Source organism: Vigna unguiculata, chromosome 3 (genome assembly GCF_037176805.1).
Source record: "Vigna unguiculata cultivar grain cowpea cultivar isolate G323 ecotype 2 chromosome 3, ASM3717680v1, whole genome shotgun sequence".
Lineage (NCBI taxonomy): Eukaryota > Viridiplantae > Streptophyta > Magnoliopsida > Fabales > Fabaceae > Vigna > Vigna unguiculata.
In genome coordinates this window covers 42,376,602-42,387,125 of record NC_140794.1, presented here as the reverse complement: position 1 = coordinate 42,387,125, position 10,524 = coordinate 42,376,602, and positions in this window count along the sequence as shown.

The window sequence follows — 10,524 nt, the reverse complement described above, 5'->3', positions numbered from 1 at the left end:
GGGATAATTGAATAGAACACACTAGGATAAGTTTCATCACCACCATCATGGATGTGCAATTGTCAAAAGTTGCACGTCTCTTCACCTAATAATCTAACTAAACAACCTCCAATCAATATAGTTAAATTTTATTTAGACAGACTTTTATAAAAATTTATAAAAGCAAATTAAATTACTTTCTTTCTAAATTAAATAAATCTATGTATATTTTAAATAATTACAAAATATATGAGAAATATATTTATAAATTAATTCATGTTAACATAACAAAATTTATAAAAGTAAATTAAATAAGTTTCTTTCTTAATTAAAATAAATCTATGTATATAAATTTTATTTTTCTAACTTATTACACATAAAAAATATTCCATAAATTATTTTAACCAAATAAATATACATTTATCAAAATTAATTTAAAAAATAATCATAGTTATAATATTGTATTATGATAATTTTTCTGTTAACATAATTAAAATATATTTTAATTATTATAATCACTATTCAAATTTTTTATTTCCGATTAATTTATAAATTTATTAAATTAAATATATTTTTTAAATTTTAATCACACGAATTTATAAAAAAAATATAAATTTTTAATAAAGTAATTTATTATAAATAATTTAGTCTTCTAATTTTAGAAATGCGTAAATTTAATCTTTTAACTAAATTTTTTTTTCTATCTTTCAAACGCTTTGCATGATAATAGTTGAGTTAACATTGAAACGAAGATGTGTAAACGGTGTAAATAATCTGAGTTCTATAATGAAATGTGTTTGAAATGTTAAATAAGTTAGAATCACTAAATTCACGTATTTATAGAGATAAAAAAATAAATTGGTCAAAAATTAAAAAAAATAATAATTTCAATTTTCACTAATATTTGAGTGAGAGACTAAAATATATTTAACTTATTTTTAATATTATATTTCCAGCTTCCAAGATTTTACCATGTTCCCAAAGACTCATTATGTGTTTTCTATCATGAAACTTGATTCACGCTTAATCTCAATAATCGAAAGGGCATATTTTTTTAGCACTGTTTTTCCAGTTTTCATGATATGGGCTTTCAAGAAATTCAGCATTTCTCTCTCATGAAACTTTGATTCACACTTAATCTCATTGATAAAAAAAGGTTCCCTTATTTTTGTGTTTTTTCACTCTCAATCATCAGGCACGCAAGTATTACAATGAAGATACAAAACCAAACATTTGCAACACTTTTTCATGTTCCATAGAAGAAAATTTCTAAATTATAACAAATTTTAATGAAAAAACTAATAGTTTGCTATAATAACTAATTTAATTATTAATTTATAAATTATTCGTAACTATTTTTTTTTTATAAAATTAATCATTATAATGATTTAAATTTTAAATTAGTCTCTAATATTAGTTATTAAAGTTTTAATTAAAAAAAATTTAGTAACATATTTAGAGTATTTAAAGACCAATCCATTTTATTAACATTTTTGAAAACCAATTTAAAAATTATTAATTATTAATAATTTTTAGTTTATAAATTGATATTATGTTATTATAGTAACAAATTATTTTTATTATTAAAATTAATTATTATTTAAAATTTTTATTAAAGTCTCTGTCTAACTATTTTCACTTTTGTCAAATGGAGCTAAAAATTCTCTCCTATTTTTTCCTATGATACATTATATTTAATTTAAATTTTATTTTATTTAATTATGTACATAAAAATTAAAATAAACAATTAGTGTCAAAAAAAATTCTATAACGGTGATTTGTTTTATTAATTTCATTTAATTTTTAAAAATATCTGCCTTTTAACTTTTTATTCATTAACTTGCAGTTAATTTTTTTCATTTATTGATATTAATTTTTTTCAGTTAATTCTTAATTGTGCAATGATTATATTTAAGAAATTGTTAATTATTTCTAAATGTTTAAGCTATGTAATAATACCATTACGGTTATGCTTTTTGAAACATTATTATTATTATTATTATTATTATTAAATATCTATATTTTTACTAAATAATAAATTTTTCAAAAACAGAAAATATCAAATTTCAAAGTTCAATAATTTTCAACAAAAATAGATTTCATCAAAAAATTATAAAGATAAGTTATATATATATATATATATATATATTTATAATTTTTCTTATAAAGAAAATTACACTTGGTAATATTTTACTTTTAATTACATTAATATTTTAATTAATATAATAAAATCAAGTAAATACTTGTAAACAAAACATAAAAAACACTTACATTAATCGAAAGAAATATATTTTAAACAACATGTTTTATTAAAAAAGCAAGAAAAATAAATACACTAAATATGTAATGAACTCTTTTACTACAGGATAGAGTTTAATATTACGTAAAAAAAATATAATTTTTGTCCCAGATCTTATAATTTTAATTAAAAGATTGAAGAAAAATTTTATGAGAAAATATTTAGGAAATATTTTTGAAACATTATATATAAAATATTTCTTTTTAATATAATATTAATAAATATTTTAATCATCATTAAAATTAAGTTTTAATTATAAACATTATTAATATTCCATTTATAATGTGTATTAATACTTTCAATATAAAAAATAATTCTTTTCATATAAATTAAACTTAACTTTTTTTTTTTACCAAAAAAATATATAGTTTTTTATTCTTTAATGTACAAAATTTTTGTTTAGTATATGTACTTTTTATATTTTTAATTTTCCAAACCAATTTTTAATTAAACATCATCAAAGAATTATATATGGTATTAAGTAAACTATGAATAAATAGTACTGTATGGATCGGTCAACCAACCAAATACTTTACTGGATTGACTGATTGACCAGTTGAAGACCTTGTTTGAGGTTGGATGCTCTAGTATAATACCGTAGAAGTTATAAGTTATAAAACACTACATCCAAAGTTATCTACACGATGAGTAACCGATCGGTCTCAACAAATCCCTATCATCAGTTGAAGCTACTCGAGCGACCAAGTCGCAAGCGTACGAGTAGAGGTGTCAATTTGGCCCAGCCCACAGGGTTTGGTCCTGGCCCATGTGGGCTCGGGCCAAAAAAGCCCACATTGAAAAAAGCCTCCAACAAAGAAGCCCATAGGGCCAAAACCCTACAAAAGCCCTGTGCACCAGAACCAGCTCATGGGCTTTCATATTCCCATATGAAAAATATATTATTTTTTAAAATATATTACTATCTGTGGGACAGGCCCAAAGAATCGGACAAGCACAATGACTCGAATAGGTCGAACAACCCGGACCTGCCCGACGACCTCGACAAGAACAACAACTCGAACGGGTCTGATGATCCAAACAGGCCCAACGACCCGAATGGACTCGACAACCCAGACGACCCGAACGGGCCCGACGACACGGACGACCCGAACGGGCCCGACAACTAGGACAAACCCGACAATACGGACGGGCCCGACGAACCAGACGGGTCCTATGACCCAAACAAGATTGACGATCCGAACGGGCCAGACGACCCGTATGGACCCGATGACCCGGACGAGTCCTACGACCTAGGAAGGCCCGATGACCCAGATGGGCTCGACGACACGGACGAGCCCGAAAACCCAGACGAGCCCAACGAGCCGGATGGGCACGACGACCTAGACGGGCCCGATGACCTGGACTGGCCCAACCACCCAGACGTGCCCACCGATCCGAATGGGCTTGACGGCCAGGACGAGCTCGACGACCAGAACGAGCCCAATGATCCAAACATGCCCAACGACCCGAATGGGCCAGACGACCCGTATGGACCCGACGACCTGAACGGGCCCTACGATCTAGATAGGCCCGACGACCTAGACGAGCCCGACGACACGTACGGGGTCGACGACATGAATGGGCCCAATACCCCAGACGAAGCCGACGACCTATATGAGCCCGATGACCTGAATGGGCCTGACAACCCAGACAGGCCCGACAACCCAGATGGGCCCGATGAAATGGACGAGCCCGACAACCCGGACGGGTCTGACGACCTAAACGGACCCAACAACCCAAACGGGCCCAACGACCCAGACGTACCCAACGATCCGAACGGGCCCGACGACCTGGACGACCTGAACGAACCGAATGGTCCCAACGACCAAAACACGCCCGATGATCCAAACAGGCCGAACGACTCAAACGGGTCTAACGACCCGGACAAGAACGACGATCCGGACGAACCCAATGATCTAGACAAACCCAACGACCCGATTAGGCCCATCCATTTCGTCGGGCCGGTCTGGGTCGCCGGGCCATCCGGGTCGTCAGGCTCGTTCAAGTCGTTAGGCCTGTTTGGGTGGACAGGCCCGTCTGGGTCATTGGGCTCGTCCAGGTCGTCGATTCCCTTCGGGTCATCGGGCCCGTTTGGGTTGTTGGGCTGTTGGATCATCGGGCTCGTCCGGATCATTGGCCCCGTTTGGGTCGTCGGGCCCGTTCGGGTCGTTGGGTCTGTCTAGGTCGTCGGGCCCGTTCAGGTTGTCGGGCCCGTCCTTTTCATCAGGTTCGTCCAGGTCATCGCGCCCGTTCAAGTTGTCACCCGTCTGGGTCGTCGGGCCCGTCCAGGTCGTCGGGCCGGTTCGGGTCATTGGGCCTGTCTGGATCATCGGGCCCGTCTGGGTCGTTGAGCCCGTTCGGGTCTTCCGGCCTGTTAGGATCGTTGGGTCCGTCCGGTGGTTGGGCTCGTCTGGGTCGTAGGGCCCGTCTGGATCGTCGGTCCCATCCGGCTCATCGGGCCCATCTGGATTGTCGGGCCTGTTTAGGTCGTCGGGCCCGTCCTGGTCGTCGGGCCCGTCCTGGTCATTGGGCTCGTCTGGGTCGTCGAGTCCGTCCGGATCGTCGAGCCCGTCCGGATCGTCGAGTCCGTCCAGGTTTCTCAACTTGATCTTTGACTCTGTCTTAATGTAGTATTATTTAGGGGTTAACCCACCTTAGCCCTAGCCCTAACCCACTAGAGAGGGGGTTTTGGGGGCTGGGACTTTTTTTTGGCACCCTCATTTGGGGGCCTCCTAAAAAGGGGCTTTATGAAGAGTGGGCCAGGGCTGTCCAATGGGCTAGGGGCCAAATTGACACCTCTACGGTACGAGCCTGTAGAACAGATCATGATCTTCTTGATGTAGCAATTAGCTAGCCCTGAATGTGGCGATCATTGCGGAGATCATGAAGATTTATGCATCAATGTTCTGCCAACCATTCAAGATGCGATGCTCGATATATATCACTATGATGTGGTGATCACTTTGAAGATTTTGAATATACACTTCAATGATCAGACAGTCACCTCAACGGAGCCATGCGGCAAGCAACACCAGACGATGTCATAGATAAATAGGTACTCTTGCAATAATGCTAAACAGTTTAGTAATTAGTTTAAGCCAAGCCTAATCATAGGTCCATGTAGAAAACTACAAATAGAAGTCAGAAGTATGTTTTAAAAGTGATAGTAGTTTAAAAATAGCGAGACTCGGTTATTTTAATATTAAAAGGTTTTAGTATAAATAGAATGATTATATGTGAGTTTCATTATTTTAAAACACACAATTTGTCTAGAAACAACTTTTCTAGAGTTCTCTAACTTCTCTATAAGAGTTCTTCCTCTTTGGTCATCTGATTGAAGAACCGAGACCGTAGAAGTGATCGTCGCGACGAGCTCTTCAATTTGGACCGATCAGTTTCTCCGATCGTGTAAGTTGAGTTTCAACCCTTTTTCTTGGTCTATTTCTATTTTTTTTTGCATGTGAGTCATATTCCACTTCCATGCGTCCTTTTAATCATTTGTATGAGTCTCTACTAATTAGTGATTATAATGGTAGGTTCTGAGCATTCTTGTGATGTTTCTATCTATAGATAAAACATCATGTGAAGTTAGTGGTGTTTGGTGTTTTTAGAGTGATTTAAGCTGAATAACAAGTAAGGGAACTAACTTTAAGCTTGTGTTGAATTGAGTAATATGTGATTTGTGAACTTCTCCTTGGATTGTTGGTGTTCTGAATTGATTTGATTTTGATTGATTATTTTTGTGTTTAAATTGATGTGTGATTCTTGATCTCTATGTTATTGCTTGAATTGGTAGTAATTGGAAAGTTTAGAATCTGAGTCATTGATCAAATTGCTATCGACTCCATGGTTTAAAGACTATTTTAAAACAATATCTAAAGGAGAATACCAATTTGAGCTATGAAATATGCCTAGATTGCAAAAATTTGCAAAATTGATGTTGCTGATATTTGATAAAACGCTAAGCCTCACATGGTAGCGTTCAACGCTCGTTTTTACGAATCGATTGACATTGAGTGCCATTTTTTGGGACTGAGCACCACTTTTTGGTGCTGGATGCTACCCAATTTTTCAATATTGCATCCTCTTGGTAAAATGAAGATTTCCGCTTCGTTAACCGTCAAATCAAGCTAAAATTTTGGCAGCTAATTCTAGACACATGATTCTTCATTTTGACCGGTGGGATCTTTATTTTGTTGTCTTTGGTTAGAGAAATAATTTTCACTGTTTTGATGTACTTTATGTATGTATATATTTGAGATTGTAATTGGTTGATTTGTGAATATGAAAATGTGATTAAAAATGTATATGATTGGTTTATATTATGAAACAAAGGTATGTAGTAAACTGTTGTAAGGTGTTTCCAGAGGAGGATATCTCATTGGTGATGTGTTTCATTACTATATACCTTAACAATTAGTATTGTTCCATTTTGGTGAAGCTATTTTGAACTTTTCTAGCTATTCATCCTCACATAGAGGAATGGTTAGATGGTGAGAGTAGTAGGAAATCCTGTCATAAGGATGGTTCCATTTTTTCTTTTGACTATAAAAGGGATTAACCCTGTGTGTGGTAGCTCGGGGAGAGCAGTTCGGGAGAATAGGTTATTTCATTATTTCACCACAGGTGCATGGCTTCACTAGTATGACTCAAGAGCACGTATCCGAATAATATTGAGTCTAGAAGAGTTTGATTCATAATATGATATGTTGCGTGGTTGCGCTACATCTGTTCAATATGGAAATTTGTATGTATATGGGTTATTTTATAATGCATTTATATTCTCTTATTCAGTTCGCTTACCCTTCTTTTATGTTCTTTCCTTTGTATTGTCTGTTTTCTTTTGTAATGATCACCTTATTAGTGTGAGTAGACGAATATGCAGGTGTAGTGGTACCTCTTGTGGTTGAGGTGCTATTAATTTGGGTGGCCGAGTGAGATTATATCTTATTAGGTATAATTTATTAATAGTAGGACAATATAGTAACTTGAAAATGTATGTGTGTAATATTATTGTAGTTCTATCTGATATGAATGTACTAGTATACCATATACATTGAACTATCTAGTCTCTGAAATATTCATAATAAAATGTTTTAATTTTAGTAATTTTTTTAAACGACTAAAAATTGGGATGTTACATTTTATTTTGTAATATTTATTTTATTTTCATGTATTGATTATTGCATTTGAATTTATATATTGTTTGAAATGTATTTTATTAGAAAAATACATAAATAATTTGATAAATTTTTACAATAAAATATTATTATTCCATTTTACGAAATAAAATATTTATATTTAATTTTAATTATATTTTAATAAATTTAAATTTAAGTAATAAATATATTCTACTTTTAACAAAAAAATCCCATTTATTTAATAATCAAATATTAGTGTATTATATTATTATATGTTTATTGATGATACTTATCTTATAGTGCAATTTAATATTTTGTCTAAATGTAATTCATTTAATTTATTATAGTAGTCAAAAAATTAAAATTAAATAATTTAAAATTTAAGTAAACCATACAAGAAAAATTATTAAATAATGACCAATTTTAATGACTAAAAATAAATAATTATAGTAGTGTTTAATTTTTATACCAATTTATTAACTAAAAATTATTGGTAACTAAAATAGTTTCTATTATAAATAAAAAATTATAATTAACTTTTATATTGATAATTAAAATAGTTTTTATTATAAATTTATATATAAATTAATTAATAACATTAACAAGATTTTATCTAAAAAAATTAGTCATTAATTAAAAATTTATTCTCTAAATTGATATTTAAACATATTTTTAATAATTAAAATTGATTATTATTTAAAAATTTTCTTGTTTTGCGTTTGTACATATCCAAAACCTAAGTAATTTACATTAACTAAATTAAAGGCGAATTAGATTAAGAAAAATTCAGTCATAATAGGTCCTAATCTTAAACTTTCAGTTTGATGAAGACACTTTCACTCAAACGAGGCTGATAATTCGACACAATGAAATTTATATAAATATAATAACACTTCTTAACCATATAATCTAACGAATGCAGAAAGTAGGTATTTATTATAATGGATCCCGAGAGGATATAATATGCATTGCATATGAGAGGAACTGGGGCAGACAACTTTCTTGAAACCCTAAAACTATATATTAATGCAAGAAATTAAGAATAATTGGAAGAGGGGTTTGCATGCGTCGGTTTTGTGGCGTGTGATTTGAGTGCACGTGTATACAGTGTTGGTTGTGGAACTAAAACACTTATTAGTGCGCCACTGTGACTAAGCTTTGAGTGGATCAATGGTCATGAGTAAGCTCTTTTAGGTTTTCTAATATCTTTTTTCTAAAAATGATATATTCTTTTAAATAATATAATTATTTTGCTTAATAGCTAATATTTTGTGTAATATAATGTTAAAATTTGTTGAATGTGTTAGTGTGAAAAGGGTTTTTAACGTCATTCAAATAAAACTCTAGGTTTTTTAATCATTATTATATGAGACATTGTTATAAAGCGAAAAATTCACGATAATTCCAATTTCCAAATCATCATTAAAAGTTTGAAAAATAGTGGTGGTTGTAGATATCAACTATTTTTAAAAATTAAAAAACAAGAACGATCCATTATACTCGTTGTTAATGTTTAAATTAAAAGAAACAATAAATAAAAGTGTGTCAGCAACCATAGTTCTTCCCAGTTGTTAGAAATTAATTTATTATGACGATTTTGGTACGAACTGTTTTTTTTTTTTTTCAAAAAAAAAGAAAAAATCTGAAATATACATGTACCACATAATCCTGCATAAGTTTTTCAAGAAAACAGATTAACTTTACTACTTCAAACGATTCTAATGATGTAAGAGTATAAAACTTCTAACTATAACTAATCTTCTAAACCAAGTTTGATAAAGGTATAAAAATTATATAATATATTTATTGTGTAAAATATTCACTTTAAAATGTTTATTTTTGCATTTTATCCTTTCATATATCAAATCAAATATTAATTATTTATTTTTGTACAATTGTGTTCCTCTCTTACAACTCAATATCTAATTTTAAACTTAAATAAACTAAATCATAAATATTTAAACTTTAATTTATAAAATATATATTTAAAATAGACTTATACAATCCAATTATTTGAATTTAAATCTATAAAATCTTGTTTTGCACAATATAAATCTGTATTTTATTTGAATTCAATTTTTAGATGGTTTGGACTAGATTTGAATTTAATTTAATTTTAATTATTTAGATTGTGATAAGATTTCTCAAAACAAAAAGTATTAAACATGAATAATGGAATTGTACAAAATAGTGCGTCTTGAGTAAGGTGCATCATAATTTGAAAGGAATATCATAATTTGTTTATGCAAACATAATTCAGTATTTGATATTTTACTTTTAAAAATGGAACAAGTAAAATATAAGTAACAACTTATTCTGCCAGGTATTTTCACACACAACTATTTTAACAATTTTAAATATTTTAAATTATTTATTCAAAATGATCCTTGAAGTTATATTTATAAATAACAAAACAAATTATGTGTATTATTAAAGTACTAGAAAATAAAAAATATAATATAACTAAGAAATATAACAAATTATATTTAAAATATCATGTGACTTTAATAAAAATATTAATATAATTATGAAAATTGTGAGAACCAATAAATATATAAATGATATTTTTTTCAAAAAGTTTATTAAAAAGTTAAAATCTATAAAAATGGGTTCTTTATGAATTTGAATGTGGCATTGTATTTTCATCTTTGATATATGTGGTATGTATATGATTGTTATAGAAGTGAGATCTTATAGGGTTGTTAAATAGTTTTTTTGTATGCTAGTGAAAGATAATTATGATTGTATGAAGTTATCTTCACTAGTGTTTCTGTGTATGTAAAGGTGTAGTATGTGTGGTAGTCAAATTAGTATTTCCAAGGAAAAAAAATACTAATTTTGGTTAAGTCCAAGTGTAATGAAAGGGGATTCCAAGAGTGAGACTATTCTTACTCAACTAGTATCTCACTCACATAGAGTCAAATATCTAGGTGGTGTGAGTCAAAAAAGGCTCTACATGGCAGACGATATGATACGAAGAAGATCATACTTAGGGAACTACTGGGATTACCTTGTCATGACTTGGTTTAGGGACATTGGTCAATAGAGGATTTGGCAGCAAGCATGACAAGTGCAGAGTCTCACGAGTCTATTCAATGCACTAGT